The sequence below is a fragment of the Podarcis gaigeae genome (genome assembly GCF_964106915.1).
Source record: "Podarcis gaigeae genome assembly, chromosome: 7".
Lineage (NCBI taxonomy): Eukaryota > Metazoa > Chordata > Lepidosauria > Squamata > Lacertidae > Podarcis > Podarcis gaigeae.
In genome coordinates, this window is record NC_139683.1 from 58,236,103 (window position 1) to 58,257,890 (window position 21,788).

Here is a 21,788-nt window from a genome sequence, read left to right on the forward strand (position 1 = left end):
TATGGCGTCCAGCCATTAGTCACAGACGTCATGAGTTATAGGGGCCCTTCGACATTATTATTATTATTATTATTATTATTATTATTATTATTATTATTATCAATCAATCATTGTGTTAGTAGCCCACCTTTTCTCCAAGGTGGCATGCATGCTTTATTATTATTATTATTATTATTATTATTATTATTATTATTATTATTATTATTTTGAACCACACCCATCTGACTAGGTTTCCCCAGCCACTCTGGGCGGCTCCCAACAGAATATTAAAAACACGATAAAACATCAAACATTAAAAACTTCCGTACACAGGGCTGCCTTCAGATGTCTTCTAAAAGTCAGATAGTTGTTTATTTCCTTGACATCTGGTTCTTGACACAGGGCAGGTGCCACTACTGAGAAGGCCCTCTGCCTGATTCCCTGTAACTTCACTTCTCACAGTGAGAGAACAGCCAGAAGGCCCTCGGAGCTGGACCTCAGTGTCTGGGCTGAATGAAGGGGGAAGAGATGCTCCTTCAGGTATACTTCTCCTCCTTCTCATTTAATCCCCACAAAGACTCTCCTCCCTGAAAGAGAGGGGAGTGGTTGTGGACGGGAGCCTGAACACCGCTCCTAGCAGGGGGCATCGCCCCCTGCCTCCAGCTCACCTGGCTGGCACTCATGCCCCCCCCGGTGGCCGTCCAACCAGGTGCCACGGGGGGGGGGGGCGTGTCCAGCAGCCTTTATGCTGCAGTGCCAGCCATTTCCCCGGCCTCATTTCTCTTTGTCGTCCTGTGCGAGTCAACATCCCTTTAAAATACAATTTAAAATCATGCACCACTGAGCACAGCATGTTGCAATTGCTACACCAGCCTCTCTTTTGTCTCTAGTGAGATGCAACATCTGGAGTCTTAAAGAGTCTATACACTCTACTATAAGCCAAGGACTTCCTGCTTTCACTCTCCCCAGCCATTCAGGACTTGGATAATAGGCAATGCATTGCCAAAGGAAAGGTGATCCTTACCATCACCATGATTGGAAAGAAGAAGAAGATATGTACATAGCATGTATTACTAATTTTGGGGGTAAGTTGAAGCTGCTGTCAAGGTGTAATCTATAAAGCAGGCTCTGGGACAAGCCCCCTTAGATGTTCTTACAGAGATCAGTTGCTCAGACTGAAGAGGCAAAGGAAAAGAGGAAAATATGACCCTGTTGGCCGCATACTGCATCTAACAAACTGGCAGGTTGCTCTGCTTCCTGGCAACTGGTAACCATCAATGGCCCCCAAGAGCAGCAGATGACTAGCTCAAGGCAACTGTTGGCTTTTTCTAGTAGATGTACGGAGAGCAACTGAGAAATCCAAGCCCTTGATCTTTGTCCTAAAGGGGATCTGCATGGAATGGAGGTGTCTTTCCACCCAGCCTTACCCAGTTCTGCTAGACTCCACCAGTGGGAGAGCTCTGCCACTGTTGGTGAAGCCCTGCTAGTGAGGAACACCACAAACTACCCTCCTAGAGGCAGACAGACGCTATCACTGGCAGCATCCTCACCAGCAGTAGCTGGAGGAAATGTTGGTGTTCTTAATTAATTGCTCACTTGTTTTTTTTTAAAAAAACCCTCAAAGTGATATACGAAAACAAGGATTAAAAATGGATATATAACAGGAATAAAAGCAACCTGTAATACTCACAATCATATGCATAAAAGAGCAAATCCAACCCTACCCACCCACCGCACTAAAAATATTCAGAGAATTAAACTCCAAAGGCCTGGGTGAATTAAAAGTGTTTTTACTTGGCACATAAAGTATTTAAGTCTGGCTGCTTCATTGACTCTTTCCTCCTCATAAAATTGTTCACTGGGACTGTGGCAAGGAAAGAAATAATTAACCCCCACAGTCCTGCTTAATCTCCTCCTCCCATGCATGGGCACTATTAACAGTAAAAACAAAAAGGATGGGGCCCTAGCTCATTGGTAAGAGTACCATTTGCATTCAGAAGGTCCCAGTTTCAGTCTCTGGCATTTCCTGGTAGTGCTGGGAAAGATCCCTCTCTGAAACCACAGAAAGCCACTGCTAATCAGGGTAGACAAGACTGAGCATGATAGACCAATGGGCTGAGCTTCCTAAAACAAACTCAACTTCAAGTGATGTGTTGGGTTCATCTTATATAACTACAGTGGTACCTCAGGTTACATACGCTTCAGGTTACATACGTTTCAGGTTACAGACTCCGCTAACCCAGAAATAGTACCTCAGGTTAAGAACTTTGCTTCAGGATGAGAACAGAAATAATATTCCGGCAGCGCGGCGGCAGCAGGAGGCCCCATTAGCTAAAGTGGTGCTTCAGGTTAAGAACAGTTTCAGGTTAAGAACGGACCTCCAGAACGAATTAAGTACTTAACCCGAGGTACCACTGTATTGTCCTTATATAGGTTTGGGGAATCTCTCACTCTTCAACTGCTGTTATACTACAGCTTCCATCATCCCTGACTATTGGCCATGCTGGCTGAGGGTGATGGGAGTTAGAGACCAGCAATATCTGGAGGGATTTTAGTTCCCTGACCATGCCCTAGTATGTCAAAGAATTTTGGAATCCCCCAAAATGTATGACAAAGAATAGCCTTCTACGACTGTGAGTCTAGAAAGGTAGGTAAATCCCATGGAACTCAGTAGGGCCTGTTCCTGAGTAAGCTTGCTCAGTAGTGGACTGCTAGTGACATTAATTTAAGAAGCCCAGTTGGGAAACCCTTTCAGCAGAGCATCTTTTAATGATGCTCAATATAGATCCAGCCCTTTTCTGGGAAAACCTTTTCCGTTTTAAATACTATTTGTTTTGGAACAGCAGTACTGCTGTGTCAAAGACAATATCTCAATGCTGTGAGGCTCCTTTGTGAAATAAACACTTTTTCAGAGTATCCTTTTGCCTCCAGATAACATAATTTTGGGTACTGAGAACAAACAAGATTGTACAAAAACAAGATTGGGTGCAGGCCTGGCCAGGACAACAGCTGTTGGGAACTTCAAGGTCCCTGCTCTCCCTTCTTATGATCTTTATATTGGACCTGGAGACTCCAATAGAGAGCATTCCATGTCAAGAAGGAGGGCAAGTGGGCACCCTATCAAATGACAGGGCAGGAGCTACACAGAGCAGGGCCTTTTCACTGGTGGTGCCCATTGTATGGCTCACTCTTCCCAGACCTTCTCTCTTTTGGCCTGTATTTTGGAGCTTTATAATTTAGGAAGACTTCGGAAAAGTTGACAAGTCTTATCAGTCGCTGATGTATGAGCAGATTTTATTTGCTGCTATCCTGGGCTCCTGGTGCACCAGGGTTTACACCAGCGTTATAGAGTTGGCCAGGACGCCACAAGGGATACAATGTATGAGCTTTCTCCATTATCTGCAGAGCAGGGGTGTTCAGTCAACAGTGCAAAGACTGAGCTGAAGTGTTTCCTGCTGGTTACCTGCTTTCAGCAATAGGGGTCGCTGTTTGGTAGTACCTGATTGGTTAGCTGTCAGATTCTAGAGCTCCCTATTGGTGGCTCTTAGGTAATTCCAAAAATACAGAGTCCAATAATAAAATACAGTGTTCATTCATAAGGCAGTAGCATAAATCTCCATTGCTACATATTGGGTGTGTATTTCAGCAGTTGAACGTACAGGTTTATGGCCATGCTGTAGTGTAGTGCTTATGCGAGTGTGAATAAAAGGTGGCTGGGCTCATCGTCCCGGGGTTTTGGGGTGGAGAGCTGATGAAACTGATTTCCAATAAGTGCCCCCCCTTATTTCCATAACAAGTTCTTGTGTTTATACTCTGAATAGTGACACCAGGGACCTAGAAGGTGCAGGGCTTGTCAGTCCAACCCCTGCACAGTCTCATCAGGGCTGACCTTAAGGCAATTGGAGCAATTTGGCCAAATTGGGCCAATTGGGCCCCACAGGCCGCTCCTAAGGGGCCCCCACACTAGGGCAATCTAGATGGCTTTTATTTATATCTATAAGATTTTGCCGACTTTGGCTGTGAACTGGGGCCCTACAAAAAAACAACAACCTAAAGTTGGGCCCCACTTCAAATCGGGCCCCATTGGCTAGCCCTGAGTCTCATAGTTGCTGGGTCTGAGTTGCCCTGCCCTTGCATGAAGTCTTGGGTTTGCAATTTTGGGAGAGGGGAGGTTGCCTGCTGGGGAGCGGGCAGGCTGGTGAGGCCCCCTAGATTTAGAGGCCCTAGGCTTCAGCCTACTTAGCCTATACAGTGGTACCTCGGGTTAAGTACTTAATTCATTCCAGAGGTCCGTTCTTAACCTGAAACTGTTCTTAACCTGAAGCACCACTTTAGCTAATGGGACCTCCTGCTGCCACCGCGCCACCGGAGCACAATTTCTGTTCTCATCCTGAAGCAAAGTTCTTAACCTGAGGTACTATTTCTGGGTTAGCGGAGTCTGTAACCTGAAGCGTATGTAACCTGAGGTACCACTGTACATAAATCCCACACTGCTGGGAAGTAATATAGTCATCTGAGAAATAAATAATACATTACATTATAAACAGAGAATGTCAAGTTATGTATGAGCACATAAGGTTATTTCTTTGCCCCAGATCTGCAGCATCAGAGAATATAGAGATAGTATCTCTCCGTGTTACTTTCAATACAGAAATAGGTTTCTTAATGGCTGGCTCATTATTTGTTTGTTTGTGCATTGATATCCTGCCTCTAAGCTAATAATAAACTCAGGACACTTTAGAAATAGAAATCACATCAAAGATTAAAAAGATAAAAACAAACAACATCATAAAAGAGGACATCACACAGAACAAACGGACTTTGTAGAGCAGGGGAGGAACCTGTGCCACCCCCACCAATGTTGTTGGACTCCCCATCAACACCAGTCAGCACGGTTAATGGTTAGGATGACAACATCTGGAGGGTCACAGGTTCCTTATCCTTGTAGTATAGAACACATCTGGATCCTGCTGCTTGAGAATTATTCATTTTAGTATGGAAGCAGCTCACTGAGAATAACAAACTGAATGGCCCTAAACAGGCAATGCCAATGAGATGCCAAGAAGAGTGGAATAGCACAGAGGGCATTTCAGTTATTCTCCAAGGCAACCTTCCCCAGCCTTGTGCCTTGCAGATGCTTTGGACTACAAGTCCCATCAGCTGTGGTCTGTGATGGCTGATGCTGATGGGAGTTGTAGTCCAAAATATTTGGAGAGCAATGAGTTGCTCTGAGGTTTCCTTGTACAGTGGTACCTCAGGTTACAAACACCTTGGGTTACAAACACTTCGGGTTACAAACTCCGCTAACCCGGTAGTAGTACCTCGGGTTACAAACTTTGCCCCAGGATGAGAATGGAAATCGCGTGGTGGTGGTGCGGCGGCAGTGGGATGCCCCATTAGGGAAAGCACACCTTGGGTTAAGAACAGTTTCAGGTTAAGAATGGACCTCCGGAACGAATTAAGTTCATAACCCGAGGTACCACCGTAATCGTATCCTTAGCACATATCTAGAGAAAAGTCTCCATTGATCATACCAAGCTTTCTGCATCTTTAGATCTTTTTTATAGAGCAGGTGTAGGGAACCTTTGGCCCTCCAGATGTTGCTGAACTACAGCTCCCATCATTCCTGCCAATGGTTATGCTTGCTTGGAATGAAGGGAGTTGGAGTTCAGAAACAGCTGGAAGACCAAAGGTCCGAGGCAGTCTTAAATCTAACAGGTAAATGCTGCTTTTGTTTTGTTGGTTTTCCCAGAGACTTTCATTTTGTTGTTGCTGTTTTCTAATGTATGGTACTAATTGCCACTTCAAAGGAATTAAGCCTTTGCAAAATAATTAATTAGCATTTCAAAAACAAGCCTTAATTGCCTCATTTCTGTATGTTGAACACAAAGAAGTAGGCTCTGCAGGAGAATGCAATTAAATCCTGCTGCTTGAAGACCCTTTTCGTGTTGGATGATTAACATGACGGTAGGCTTTGACTTGGTTAATTTGCTACCTTAATCTGTTGAGTTGCAGAGGAACCTTGTGGTTAAGCAGAGTCCTCTTTTCAGCCTCAGGTGTGACAAGTAAGATGGTAGCAGAGTGTTCATAGGCTGAAAAGGTATTCAGGCCACTTTCAGGCTCCCAGTACATTTTCAAGCATAACTCAAAGTATTGGTGCTGACCTTTAAAGCCCTAAATGGCCTTGGTCCTGTATACCTGAAGGAGTGTCTCCACCCCCATCGTTCAGCCCAGACACTGAGATCCAGTTCTGAGGGCCTTCTGGTGGTTCCCACACTGCGAGAAATAAAGCTACAGGGAACCAGGCAGCAGGCCTTCTCATTAATGGTGCCCACCCCGTGGAATGCCCTTCCATCAGATGTCAAGGAGATAAAGAATTACACAACTTTTAGAAGACATCTGAAGGCATCTATCAGGAAGTTTTTTAATGTTTGGCATTTTATTATTTTTTATATTTTGCTGGAAGCTGCCCAGAGTGGCTGGGGAAAGCCAGCCAGATGGGCAAGGTATAAATGATAAAACTATAATAATATTATTATTGTTGTCTAACTGAATATTGCATCACCTGATGAACCCCACATTCTAGATTACCCTCTCTCCACTTGGGTCACATGCACACCATACACAGGTGGCAGTATGTTTAAAGGAAACACTGGGTTTCATAAAGTATGTGAAATGAAGGCTGCAGTCTTACTTGGGCAGCGGTAACCAACGTTATCAGCTATAGATGTTGCTATGTTCCAACTATCACTAGCCCAAGGGAGCATGGCCTAAGGTCAGGGATGATAGAAGTTGGAGTCCAACAACTTTTGGAAGACACCGTGTTGGCTACCCGGGTGTTAAGTCCTATTGAAATAGATTGGACTTCTTAATAAATATGCTTAGCATTGCAATGCCTCGTGTGTGTGTGTGTGTGTGTGTGTGTGTGTGTGTTATTTGCATTTCCAATTTCATTCACAGTAGCATTTGAAAATTTTGCAAAAAGAAACCATTGTGGTGCATTTCACTACAGATAATGACTATGCTGTAGACCTGTTTTTTGTTTTTGTTTTAAGTACTCTGCTAAGTGTTTTGGTTTAAGAAGCAACTCCAGAAAAAAGTGGCATCCTCAGCCTACATTCATTTTGTTTTCTTAGCCACAGAGAGCAGAAGCTGAAGGAATTATCTTCTGCACATTTTGCACATCCTGTTCCGTTCCTGTTCTTCTGGTTCTTCCTTGTTACACCTTCTCAGAAGCAATTTTGAAAACCCTGGAGGCCTGTGCTGTGCTGTCTCATTCTTGCTGTAGTAGACGATCAGACAGTATGCTCTTAGCCCCTTGACTCATAGGCTGCAGTCCACTAGACACATTTACCTGGATGTAAGCCTCTTTGAACTCAGGCTGGATCTACAATGCTAAAAACAAGTCATAAATTAAATCGTTATAACAAAACGGGGAAAAAACCCTATGTAAAATTGCATAGACAAATTTTGTGCTCTACAGCGCCATCTAGTCTCGAATCTTTCCAACAGAGTTACAACAATATAACTGACTGAGTGTAGCTGAATCCTCAGTGGGACTTACTTCTGAGTAAACATTCTAGAATAGCCCTGTTAGTCCTTTTGAAATTTCACTGGAGTACTACCATATCTCTGATAATATCCAGGAATCTAAGAGAGATTTTTTGAAATTTTATTTTTATTTTAAAGAAGCAGTCTGATTCAACCTGCTGGATCAGAACAAAAGCCTATCTAGTCCAGCATCCTATTTTTCACCAGTGGCCAACCAGATGTCCATGGGAAGCTTGTAAGGAGAACAAAACGCCAAAAGGTCTTTCCTGCTTGTTGTGCCCCAACAACTGGCATTCAGAGTTGTGTTGACTCAGCTTCTGAAACTAGTCTAGGAGTCTTGGTGACTAGTGGCCACTGATGGCCTCACCAACCAGGAAATTATTTAATCCCCTTTTCCTAACATTCACCTTACACCAAATACCTTAACATTAAATAGCCCAAGATTTATCGGCCTCGCCTCCCCTTTCCCCTTTGTGTTTGAGGTAGCTGGCTGGATTTCAGGAAAATGTTCCAATAGAGGATGACAAGCAATATGGCAAGAGTGTGCATAAATAGCAGTGTTCCCTGGCCAGTGACTTCTCAAGGAAACTTCATAAGGAAGGGTGTACCGAATGATCCAGGGGAGAATACAGTGGAGGAATCAAGCCCAAATTAAAGCTGTCCTGTGACAGTTGGCATGGGAAGGCTGTGGACATACTTCAGAACTCTTTGTTCTTATAGAGAGGAAAACCTTGAAATACCAGCCTCTCGTTTTTGATTGATTAAGGAAGTCCTTGGTAGGAGGCCGAGGCTTCCTGGGGTTTTATGGATCAGGGAATGCCAATTCTACAGAGGGCAAATATTATGAAAGGAAGTTCGTTGCCAAGCAAAGGGCTCTCTAAAAATGCAGCGCTTTACACTGTTTAAAGGGGCATTTTGCAATCATTGAAAGAGGCGAAAACTTCTGCTTCAAGGGAGGAGACAACTTCTTAAAAATAGTATCGTTTTAACGGTGTAATTTACCAAAAATAAATAACTCCTGCATCTTTAATTAGCGTTACTTGCCAAACATGGTACTTTGCCATGCAATTAGTTGTAAAGCTAAAGAGAAGTGATACTGGATTTCCATTTCGGTGCAATATGAAGAAACAAGGGGATCTCTCTGTAAGGCCCTATTCTGAAAAATAGCTCACACATCCTAGCCTTGCCCCCTAGCACCTGGATGTTCAGTGTGAATGTCTGCAGAGGGGGAACCTTTAGTTATGTAGGAAGGTTCCCTCTTTGAAGTCATATGTGTTGAATGGGCAGACACCAGGGGGACAGAGCAGCTCAAAATGCATGGCACTGGGCATGTGAGGGGTACTGCCACCTGAGGTGCTTGCCATTTTACCCTTACGGATTAGATGCTTTGAACCAACCAGTTCAAATTCCAGCATGGCAAGAAAAGCCCAAGCCCATTTCCCTGTTGTTTAAGTGGTTGTGATGCCTGTAGCACCATGGGATTCAAACAGATGAATAAATGGAACTGCAAAGTTTCCTCTTAGCCAGTCAAACCTTAATAGGAACTGGCTCTCCTCCCACTCCTCCTAATCCTTCAAAAGTGCTGAGGAATGCACACACCCGACTCCTTTGTGATGGAGGCTTTTGCCTGCGTCCCAGAGGCTATAATTGGGAACCGTTGGGGACCATTTCCTACTTGCTGACTCATCTGTGTCCAAAATAAAAGAAGGTTGCATTTTTTTCTAGGCCATGGAAAATCAGCCCTCACTTTTCTCCCTTGAAAAGGTTGGTTTCCTCCCCCCCAATAGAAACAGGATTAATAACGTTTTCACTGACTCCACAAACCACAGACAACATCACATAATCTGCAGTTCTTCAACCCCTTAAATTAGTCTTGTCACCCATGAATATGGCACACTAATCCATGCAGCAAGCATTTGAAGCCATAATCCTCTGAATCGGTTGGCAATTAGATTTTAATGTTTTGCAACCTGATCCTAGGCACATTTACTCAGAAGTAAGTCTTATTTAGTTGAATAAGGCTTACTCCAAGGTAAGGCTCCAGCCTTATGATAAATTACATATAGGATTGAATTTGAGCCAGGGCCTGCTCCCAGTGACTGGTCTGGCAACAGAAACATATTAAGTAATAATAGATAAATTCATCTGAGCAATATGTAGAGGAATACTCTTCTTTTTTAAATCACACTGAATTTCTAGATATATGCACTAAGATTTTTATTTAATCTTATAAATAAGATTTATATTTATATACAACCTAAGTTCTGAAGTCTCTAAGTGGTGTACATAAAAAGCATACAATGGATGAAATAAATTCAGATTGATCATAAGGACTGTGGTGGTGAGACCTTTCACATCAGAGAACGATACTTCCTAGCCATATTTGATCTCTGAGAGCTATTTCTTTAGATATCCATCTTAGACTCTATGGCAGGTGTGGGGCTTTCCAGCTATTGCTGAACTACAACTCCCACCATCCCTTGCCATTGGCCAATCTTGCCAGGGCTGATAGGAGTTGTAGTTCATCAGCATCTGGACGTCCAGAGGTTCTATGGATTGTTTTATGGATGGTCTCTAGAGTCCTCAAGTCACTCTCTGGATCTAGCCAGTATTTCCTTCCTTGTTGCACCAAACCAGCCGGCTGAGGCTGAGCAATAAGATCCTGCTGTGAAGCCCCATCAAGCATTAATGCTCTCTCCCCATAATGGCACTTACAGACATTAATGTGCTTGAGAGCAGCTGCTTGAAACAGTGCTAAAATAGAAAAGAAAAGCCCAGCACAGTAATGGGGAAGAAAATTGCCCCCTTCCTGCAAGAGTGCTATTTCAAGCACATCAAAAGGGCAGCAACCAGGAGATGCAGGCTGTGATTTTCCTAAAGGTTTCTCTGGCTGTGACCACACAAAGATAGGGGGTGTCTTGGGAGCCAGAAAAAAACAATGCTTGAGGGAGGTGGGGGACCCAGCCTGTGGGCTAGCAATTCAGCACCCTTGCTCTAGAATTATAGTGCAATACTGCACATGCTTATTTGAAAAAAAGTTGCACTGAGTTCAATGCGGCTTGCTTCCAGGTAAGGTGCAATCCTAAACAGAACAAACTTCACTGAACTTTGTGGGGGTTATGTGTAAGGAGGATTGCATAGGATTGTTCCAGATCTTGATTTAAAAGCAACAACTGCTTGAAGTATTTCATATAAGGTGCACAGAAGTGATGGACAGTCAATACCACAATAAGCTAACTGGAACTCTGTAGAATTGCTCAAAGTCAGCGCCAACAATACTGAACTAGGTTGTCATGAACTGGCAGGACTTCAGGGAGGAGGTAGAGGAGGAAGAGGATCCCGGCGAGGGGTGCAGCTGGGAGGGGGTCACACAGGAGCAAGCTGGGGATGAGGAAAGAGAGCTTGGTGTATGTAGTACTCATGGGGTGACAGGGATGATGAGGGGCCAGGGGCCAGTGCACAGGAAGACGAGCAGCGGGGCCCCTTGCCAGAGCCAGAGAGGCCCCCATGAACTTGGCAGGTCTTGAGACGTAGGGAACAACGGGAGGGGCACACCAGGAAGCAGAGGCAGGCCTGCAGCTTAGTTCACTAGCTGGCCATGTGGGGAAGGAGGCATGTGATTCCTCAGCTGGGGCAAGCTGAGAGCAGGTGAGGTCACATGCCTCATCAAGCCCAGATGCTGCAATCAGAAGACACAGTATAAGAAGGCAGCAGAGCTGAGGTGCTGTGTCTGCTCAGCTTGCCTTGGATATTCCTTGGACCTTCACGGATTTCTACTTTGGGTGGGACGCTGGATTGCATACTGACTTTGGACTTAGATTGACCCTGAACCTTGTTTCTTGACTTTTGACCTTGGACTGTGGACTTTGTGGATGCTTATTAATCCTTGGCTTTTGGACTTGGTCTTGGCAGGTAGGCCACGGGATCGGGACACAGATGAATCAATCGTCTGACTCGGTATGCTTCCTATGTTCTTATGATTAGAAACTAATAATGCAGTCCTATCCCTCCTTCATACACCAAAAAAGTAAGTTCACAGAAAAAGCACTTCACATTTTAGATTTTAGGGCAGCCTTGACTTGTTTGCAGATTGTGAATGGTAGGGAACATCTGGCCCATTCTAACAGGGCTTAGCAAGGTTCTTCATTTTCCTGCAAGTCTATTTTCTGCAGACCACATTCATTTACCCCACATCTGACAACATATGTGATATCAGATGTGGACAGGTAAAGTCTACAAGGGAAGAAACAGGATATTAGTGCTTTGAGACGGGTGATTGACAGATGGGGGATGGGGGTGGTGCAGATCCAGGACCTCTGGTTGAACCCTTTCGTATTTATTTGATGCGCCTCCTATTTAGGTTTCAGTGCTGCTTGAGGAAGGCAGCTATCAAGCGCCAGAACTGTCTAAGAAGCCTTGAATTTCTTTAATGATAGAACTCAGAGTCTTCTACTGTGATCTGATAATTAAGTCCTTCAAGGTAATTGGATTACAGGAGGTAATTATCTGGCAGGATTTTAAAACCTCATCAGGTGTCCAAAGGCTGCTCTGGGAGCAAAACTCAGAAACTGATGGGTTTTCCTGAGGGAATCTGAAGATTTACAAATCACACCTCAAACCAGGGGTAGGCAGCCTAAGGCCCGGGGGCCGGATGCGGCCCAATTGCTTTCTCAATCCGGCCCATGGATGGTCCAGGAATCAACGTGTTTTTACATGAATAGAATGTGTGCTTTTATTTAAAATGCATCTCTGGGTTATTTGTGGGGCATAGGAATTCGTTCTCCCCCCCTTTCCCCCCAAAATATAGTTCAGCCCACCACACGGTCTGAGGGATGGTGGACCGGCCCATGGCTGAATAATGTTGCTGACTCCTGCCTTAAACCACACATTTAAGAATGTTGAGAACGAAGCCCAATGTTAAAGAATGTTTTCCTCAAAGAAATTCAAATTTGCTTTTTAAAAATAAGTTCTGCTTGCAGTTGCTTATTTTCCCCAGTCCTCCCTATCCCCTTTCCTTTTCATGGTGGGGTTATTGCCTGTTTTTTGACATTGCAAAATGACCTGAAGTACTTTGGCAGTATGTATAATATCAATGCTGTAAGTGGATAAACAAGGGATGCGGCTGGCACTGTGGGTTAAGCCACAGAAGGTTGGTGGTTCAAATCCCCGCGATGGGGTGAGCTCCTGTTGCTCGGTCCCTGCTCCTGCCAACCTAGCAGTTTGAAAGCACGTCAAAGTGCAAGTAGATAAATAGGTACCACTCCAGCGGGAAGGTAAACGGCATTTCCGTGTGTTGCTCTGGTTTGCCGGAAGCGGCTTAGTCATGCTGGCCACATGACCCAGAAGCTATATGCCAGCTCCCTTGGCCAATAAAACGAGATGAGTGCCGCAACCCCAGAGTCGGTCACGACTGGACCTAATGGTCAGGGGATAAACAGGCAAGTTGGTGGCACTGGCGGGCTTTTCAGCTTCCATCTTGAAATCACCTGCATCCTGTAATCACTGAAAAGAAAGCATTGCATAATTTAATTTCAGCATAATGAATGTCAATAACAATCTGTACTGCTTAATTGGTACTTGGATGTAGGTTGTTCCCACTGAAATTAGCCCATGACCTCAGTCAATTTATGCAGTGGTTAGGCAGCAAGATCCCTGCCCCCCACAAAGGACCAATTAATCCCTTTGAAATATATATTCACCTACCATGCCTTGTCCATATTTGTGATGGAGATGCAACTTGTGCTGCTTTCTACCATTGTTTGATCCCTGACCCCACCCCACAAAAAAGTTCCAATTATTTGATCTTACTTTGTTTACACTGTGTGGTCTTTTTCAAAGTCCCTGGAGAAAATCCTCAAGGCTGGTGTTTTATTGAGGGTGTATTCCACAATGTGGTGTTGACACAAGGAGCATGCACTAGTGGTAGATTTATTCTGCTTTATTAATTGCTAATCCTTCCCCAATGTTGCCACATTATCTAAGACCGTTGGGGATATAGTATAACGAAAGCAGGTCAAATACCAAACCAGAATGCATGCAATATAAAAAGTGGTGGGATTTTTCCTTCCCGTTTGTACCCTTGGGCAGCTAATTTAAGTCTCCTCCCCCCATCGTAATTAAAGCCTTCCGTTTCTGATTGCAGTGTTCTGAAATGATATTTGGTGCTTTTATTTTTGCTATTTTTTGCCTTTTTGTTTGTGTGGCTTTTTCATTTTTTGTGGCTTGTTTTTTGTTTTATGATTGATTGTGTGACTGCAGAAATGGATAAAAGTCCCCCCTCCCAAAAATGACTATCATCACTGCAGGTGAGAAAACATTTTCATTTTTATCATCTACAATACTGTCTTATTTATTTTATAGTACAGAACATTGATTATTGCTTTCATTTTATGGATCAATGGTATCGTTAGATAGTAAAACTCATGTTAAATTGCAGTTTTAGGGGTTATTCTCAAAAGTCTGGAACGGATTAATCCATTTTGCATTGGTTTCTATGGGAAAGTATGCCTTGGTTTTGGAACGCTTTGGTTTTGGAACAGACTTCCGGAACCGATTAAGTTTGAGAACCAAGGTACCACTGTACTTGTCTATTCATAGAATCATAAAATTGTAGAATTAGAAGGGACCAAAGGATCATCTAGCCCAACTCCATGCAATGCAGGAATCTCAATGCAGGAAGTAAGAGTCACTGAGTTTAATGGGCCTTGCTCCTAGGTCAGAATTATAGGGTTTAACAGGTTCAGCACATCCTTAACATTCAGAGAAGTACAAATTTCCCCTGAGTGACCTTGGGCTTTAGCTGAAGGCCAACTCTAAGGTTGCCTCAGCAACCTAATCCTTCAACTTCTTTCTCTCTGCACAAGGTGAGAATAATTTCCTGCTTGTCAGCAACAGAAAGATTAGTTTTGTAAGAGGCCAGTCTACTAATAAATTATTACTCCCACCAGGAAAGAGAACTGGACTGTTTTACCTAAGTTGTGTCCCTCAATTTAATTCATTTTAACACCTTTTGTCTTAACCTATGAGATTTTGGGGAAGAAGAGAAGATACAAGTTCTAGGTGTTGTGGATGCTTAAAGTAACTCTTTGCTGAGATGTAGATTTACTGTACGCAGCACTTGACATGGGAAACTCTGGCTATTGTTTCAGAGTCTTTTCCCATAGTCCGATCCTTTGCACGTCTACCTGGATGTAAATCCCACTGTGTTCACTTGCCTAAGGGATGAGAGAGGAATTTTGCTTCTCATCGAAAGGCGAATCTACTCAATTCACACCTTCCAAACCGTTACATGAACCAAAATGCAGCTATCCTTTGAAATTTGCACTTCTCCGAATGTTGCAAGGCAGTTCTCCAGCCAAGCAATGTGTACCAAAAAGCATTGAAATGCATATATTGGAGAAAATAACCCACAGCAATGTATTTGATTAAGAGAAATTGCTTTGTAAAAAGTTAGGCGAATGTGTATATGAGAGGAGAAATTTGCACTGAAATGCTGTTGAATTTGAATGAGGACTTAAGGGGGGGGGGAAATCACAAACTTATGTGGAAAGCTGAATTTAAGATTGGGTACGCAAGAAGCTGAGATAACTTAAAGCAGGTAGATGCTGTGATCCCTTTGGGGGCTTAGCACAATATCAGAATTTTGGACGGATCTAGCCAGAGGGTAGGGCTGGTCCAAGACATTTTGACACTTAAGGTGAGCCACAAAATGGTGCTTCCCTCCCTGCCAGAGAAGAAGGGGTGAATGAACATCTACACTGGGTTATGCTGTCCCTGTGAATCCCGCCACCTGAGGCCTCATGGGTGGGCCGGCCCTGTTTACTGGTACACGAAGGTATGGGAATCAGCCCTACTAGTATCTAATACAATCATCTTCCATTAAGAAGGAAGAAATCACTTTCAGTTTAGATCATACCTCTTCAGTGGTTCCTTTGATTTTCTGTCTTGTTCTTAGTCTAATGTCAGGACGTTTCTGCTCATGTATCAAATCTAGCCTTTCTGTTTTGTTTCCTGGCCTATACACTTACTCAGACAACCATGGGGACAAACTGAAATTTGCTTTCTTTGGTCTCATAGTGGTACTCATTTGCAGCTTAGCTTTTCTCAACACTCCTCCCATAGCTAGCTACAACTCTCTACATTTGTTATCTGTTCCATTATCTATCTGCTCTTACATTTTCTACTAGAAAATGCCTGTAACGTTTGGCTGGCTGCACTCATCTAATGTGATCCTGCTCCTGCTCCTAATCTAATTTAGCTGGGCTGCAGCTCAATTTGTGGTCCTCCAGTTTTTTGCCACTTCTGGAAGGAAGCACTTGCAATGTGCAACTAACTATCTCTTATTTATTCTGCAGTGATAATGAATTAAAAAATAATCATGCAGCTGCTCAACCACAGCTCTGGTGTTCTCTCCCCTGAAATTCCATTGACATAAATGCATTCTATTGCTCATGCAATATTTCAGTGGCAGGGCTGAGTCTGTATTTTAGGTCCTCTTATGGTAGCTGCAGGTTTGCTTGGTCTTGTATGCTGAGAATCAGCATTATTTTGTCTTCATGCCACCCAATCACAACCACACCATACCTGGAAAATGCATTGAAAACACAGTTTCCTTTTAAGAACCATGGGAACTGTAGTTTTCTTCACACAGGGCCACATTTCCAAGTGCCCTTAAACTATAATTCCCCATATTCTTTGGGGGGAGCCATGTGCTTTAACTGTATCTTAATTTATTTATTTTTGTGGGTAGATGGGGGTTGTCAATCTGGGAAGGTAGCCCATCTAGGAGAAGGAGAATTCTGATCTGAAACCTGCACAGCCTTGTGGCTATATTCATTTGGGACTCTGTGGGATTTGTTTACAATCACACATGACTGGGGCCAGGCTGTCCATCTGGGATCGCATCCACACTCATATATTTAAAAGCACATTTAATGCACCTTTAAAGCACATGGCTTCCCTCCAAAGAATCATAGGAAGTGGTGGTGGGTAATCAACCATTCCCAAGATTCTTTGGGAGAAAATGTGTATTTAATCACTTCCTGACAAATAGAAGGGGAAGAAATGGAGGCAGTGAGAGATTTTACTCTCTTGGGTTCCATGATCACTGCAGATGGTGACAGCAGCCACGAAATTAAAAGATGCCTGCTTCTTGGGAGAAAAGCAATGACAAACCTAGACAGCATCTTAAAAAGCAGAGACATCACCTTGCCAACAAAGGTCCGTATAGTTAAAGCTATGGTTTTCCCAGCAGTGATGTATGGAAGTGAGAGCTAGACCATAAAGAAGGCTGATCACTGAAGAATTGATGCTTTTGAATTATGGTGCTGGAGAAGACTCTTGAGAGTCCTGTGGACTGCAAGAAGATCAAACCTATCCATTCTTAAGGAAATCAGCCCTGAGTGCTCACTGGAAGGACAGATCCTGAAGCTGAGACTCCAATACTTTGGCCACCTCATGAGAAGAGAAGACTCCCTGGGAAAGACCCTGATGTTGGGAAAGATGGAGGGCACAAGGAGAAGGGGACGACAGAGGACAAGATGTTTGGATAGTGTTCTCGAAGCTACCAGTATGAGTTTGACCGAACTGTGGGAGGCAGTGGAAGACAGGAGTGCCTGGCGTGCTCTGGTCCATGGGGTCATGAAGAGTCGGACACGACTAAACAACTAAACAACAACAAATGTACAATGTGGATGTTACTTTTTCCTCATCTTTATAATGGTGAATATCAATGACTTCCAGCAAAAGATAGTTGGGAGGATGCGTTTGAGACCTACTATAAGGCACCTTGGATGCTAACAGTCACTATAGAAATGCTGAATGAGATTGCAGTTTTGTTATTTCTCGTGTGCCATTTTCCTCTAGATATACAGCAGGATCATTTCTGGCAAAAGGAAGCGATCCCACCAATTAGCTCATGGGTGGGCTGGTATCTCAGTTGTGCTCTCTGTTCCTCTTTTGTTCTTGGAAACAAAGAGCTCCTCACACACCTGTGGGTGGGAGATAGCATTCTTGAGGAGAACTGCGGTGTGGTTAGTGAACATGTGCGCATCCAGCTGGGGGTTCATTGAAAACTGGAAAATCACCGTGCCTTGTTTGTGTGGGCCGTGCCATTAACTCTAATTTTCAAAAGGACAACAGCTCCGCTGGCAAGATTTCACATCAGGAGAGGGTTGCGGAGTCACCGTCTAGCGCCTGTTGCTTTCTGTCTGGGTGTTGCCATGGGCACTGATGGAGAGAAAGAAACACTGAACATCAAAGCACTGAAAATAGGAGACAAATAATCTTGATAATGCTTCCTGTGGCCCATTTAAAGGGAGGTGCTGCATTTGTCTTTTATGGTGGTGGTGGTGGAGGGGAGAGAAGATGAAGCACACACTATGGTGCTTAAATATGGCTTGTTTTGTGTTACTGAGGGCCCGATTTCTCAGCACAATTGAAATTGCTTTGGCTTTGTGTAAAGGCCATAGCTTAGTGGTAGAGCACATGGAAAGGCCATGAGATTCAAATGTGGCATCTCCAAGTGGCATCTTTTGGGAGAAAGCCTAGACCCTTGACAACCACTGCCAATCTGTGTGGATACTACTGAGCTCCATGGGTTTCATTTGGTATGAAGGCAACACCTCACTGGTTCTGCTTTACATCCTGACTGGAATTTGCCCAACTTAAACTCTGATAATGCCTCTTGCTTGTCTGGATGAAGGATACAGAGGGGACTGTGAATGTGTGCAGAAAGTAACCTACTCTACGTACATCTAGTGCTCTGTCCATTTTTCCTGTAGCCATGTCCACTGCTAGCATGCGGCACTCTGAATGTTGTCCAGAGGGGAATGTTGCCTTCAGTCTGGAAAAGCTTCACAACCCCTGTCTTAGACCATTTGGGACGAGGCTGTCTGAAGCACCATGTGAACCTGTATGAGTATCTTTCTGATACTGATCATTAGGCTGGAGGCACAGGGCCTTCTCAGTGGTAGCCCCATGACTGCGGAATTCCCTCCCTTGATTGGCATGCTTGGCCCCAACACTGATGACTTTAACATAGGGCTTGATGAATGTTAAGTTTCCAGTTACAGGTAGGTAGCCGTGTTGGTCTGCTGAAGTTGAAACAAAATTTAAAAATTCCTTCCAGTAGCACCTTAGAGACCAACTAAGTTAGTTATTGGTATGAGCTTTTGTGTGCACATGAAAACTCATACCAATACCTAACTTAGTTGGTCTCTAAGGTGCTTTGGAAGGATTTTTTTTAAGATTCCAAATTGCTTTTAATTGATATTAATGCAGGTCCTTTGTCCTCTGATAGTCTCTTAATGTACTTTTTCTGTTGTCTTTTAACCTTATAGTATTTTACTCCATCGATACTTTTTTGTTGAACGCTGTGATAATTCTTGAATATGGTACTGTGCGTTGGATAATGCTATTACTATTTTATTATTTGAAATGTTCTATTTTGTTTTTTAACCTGTTGGGAGCTGGCTTGAAAGGCAGCCTATAAATGTTTGCTTTACTTGCTTTTATTATTGTATGATTGATTGATAATTGTATGATTGTATTGTTGTAACCTGCCCTGGGGCCTTATAATGAAGGGTGGGTAAGAGATCTAGTTCATTTGTTTATATCTCAGGAGGCTTATTTAGGGTAGCAATGTTGAAATCAACCCTACTGAATCCGTTAAACACTCAAAACAGCACCTTTGTATGCCAAGTAATTTTCCTTCCTACAGCTCGATAAGCAAATCTGCGCTTCTGAAGGGAAGGCTGCATTAAATCAACATTGGATATGCTGTGCTTCTCGTGATGAAATGTCTTGGGAGTCATCTTCTGCTCCCAGTGTACTCATTATCAAAACCAACTGATTTCAACGACAGGGAAGCAGACTCAGGGCAGAGCCATACATTTAAAGTGCACAGCTTTCCCCAAAGAATCCTGAGAACTGCAGTTTTTTTTAAAAATAATATTTATTACTTTTGAACCTTACAAAAAAGAAAAAAAGAAAGAAAAAAGAGACAATAAAAGAAAGAAAAAACAATACAAAACAATATATAAACAGTACACAACACAATATTAACACAATAAACTAAACAAAGCAGAGCAAAAACAATTTAAAACACACACCATACCATTTCAGTACCCTATCTTTCATTCCCTTGTTTCAACGACCTCCTCTCACCTCCCTTTTTGTATTCCACTTCTATTAATTGTTTCAGCAATTCCTTTCCATCTTTCTGTATTTTCTGTCATATAATTAACATATTTTAACCTTATTTTCCATTAATACTATATTACTTATTTGTGCTTAATTCCTTATAACATTTCTACTAAAGCCATATAACTTCATTCCAACATTTTTCTAACACTCATTAATTTTACAGTATTTCTATAAATAGTCTTTAAACTTTTTCCAATCTTCTTCCACTCTGTCTCTTCTCTCTGGTCTCGGATTCTGCCAGTCTTTCCATCAATTCCTCGGATCTTCTGTCCGAGGCTCTTAACTCTTTTCCAAGTCCCTTCTGTAAGTCTTCTTCATATTTATACATGCACTTTACTTTGTCTTCTACTGATCTTGTTCTGATTTTCCTTCCTTTGATGCTGAAGAGTAGATCCCGGGGAAACTCCCACCTAGCAATGTTTTTATTCCTTTGAGAACTGCAGTTTAAGGGTGCTGGGAATGGTAACCCTGTGAGGTATAAAAACTACAGTTCCCAGGTTTCTTTGGGGGAGGTCGTGTACTTTAAATGTGTGGTGAACGTGCTTTAATTGTATGGTGTACATCTGCCCTTACTTGGCAAATCGTTAGAAAGTGATTTTGAACTTTAGGAACTGTCCACGAACAGATAAATTACTCTGTGGAGATCGCAGAGTCTTTTCTTTTGGTGTTTTGAAACAGTCTGAGTTAAGCACCTGGATATTAGTTATGTATTGTATATGTCAGTGCTATTTTTCTAGAAAGAGGTGCCAGAACTCGCCATGAACACGTCTAAGAATGGCTATGGTGGCCACCTGAGAGGTGCCAGAACTGAGTTCCTGTGAGTTCCCCCTGTAAACATACACTGATATACGTAGTGATTTTATACCCTGACTTTCTTCTTCCATGATGGAACTCAATGTAACATACACAGAAGTTCTCAGACAGTCTCTCATTCAGGTCCTGGCAAGAACCTGCTTAGCTGTAGCCTGACTATGTGCATTCAGGTTATGCCTTGGGGCTAACATATGCTCATTTAGGACACGTAGGAAAGGTGATCCATTTGCATGGGCTCAGACCGGTTGAATGGTTGGTGTCACCTGACAACTGTCTTAAAACATGGCAGCTGCTGGAAAATCTGTCCATTATGCTTTGAAATCTCTTTGAGCAGAGATGCTACTGGAACATAAGTGTGTGGGCATCTTGGGTTATCTTCACAGACTGAATGTTTTGACTTGCCTCCTTTGGGATCCCAGTACAGAAATAATTCCTGAGGACACTGTAGGTACAATCGAATGACTTGCACATAGTCAATGGTAAGCTAAATCCCATTCAGAGGAGACCCATTGAAATTAAGTTAGTCATGTCCACCCATTTCAGTGGGTCTTCTCTGAGCAGGACCTCTATTGGATGCAACTCAGTGCTTGAACTCGTCCCCCCCCCCCCATATTCCCTATATTTTTATACATGTTTGAAAATCCTGGCATTTAGCATATCTGCTCTCTTAGAGGTAAACTAAAGTTTACAGGGTAGGGATCAGTCCTTCCAGTTTCTGTTTGCATTCAACCAAAAGCCCTTCCCCAAGCTGGTCTGACATTAGTCAATCCTGCTCCTGGGGTTACACAACTTATCTTTCATAAACGTCACACTTCACTGCTGTTCTAAATGAGTACAGGGATAGTTTTATCCAAGGATGAATGGTTCAGACTAAGCAATTAAGTGCTTTTAACCTGGACCTTTTGCCAAAAAACCAGGCACATGGAGAAATCCAAGTGGAAGACTTGCCTATCTCCCAATCCCAATGTTTCAATCAAAGCTAGCATGGGCATAGTCTTTAGTGCTCATTCTGGAAGATCGTGTAAAATACTTTACAAAAGTCTTTTGACTGGCCTTGGACTGGAATCAATTGCAGCCTCTCTTTTGGACTATTTCAAACCTCTGTCTTCCTCTTGCAAAAATGGATATGTTTCTTTTATTCCCGGATCCGGCATGGATGACAGGCAGGGATCATTACACTTCTTGCTTAATTGCCCAGTTGCAGCTCTGACATCCAGACTTGCCTAAAATGAGCAGGTGTT

The 21,788-nt window shown here is 43.1% G+C and overlaps 1 protein-coding gene across 1 annotated transcript in view; it reads left to right on the forward strand.

The window, feature by feature from the left end:
- Positions 1-21,788, forward strand: part of GPLD1 (glycosylphosphatidylinositol specific phospholipase D1) — a 234,000-nt gene that overhangs the window by 125,684 nt on the left and 86,528 nt on the right. The window lies entirely within an intron of this gene.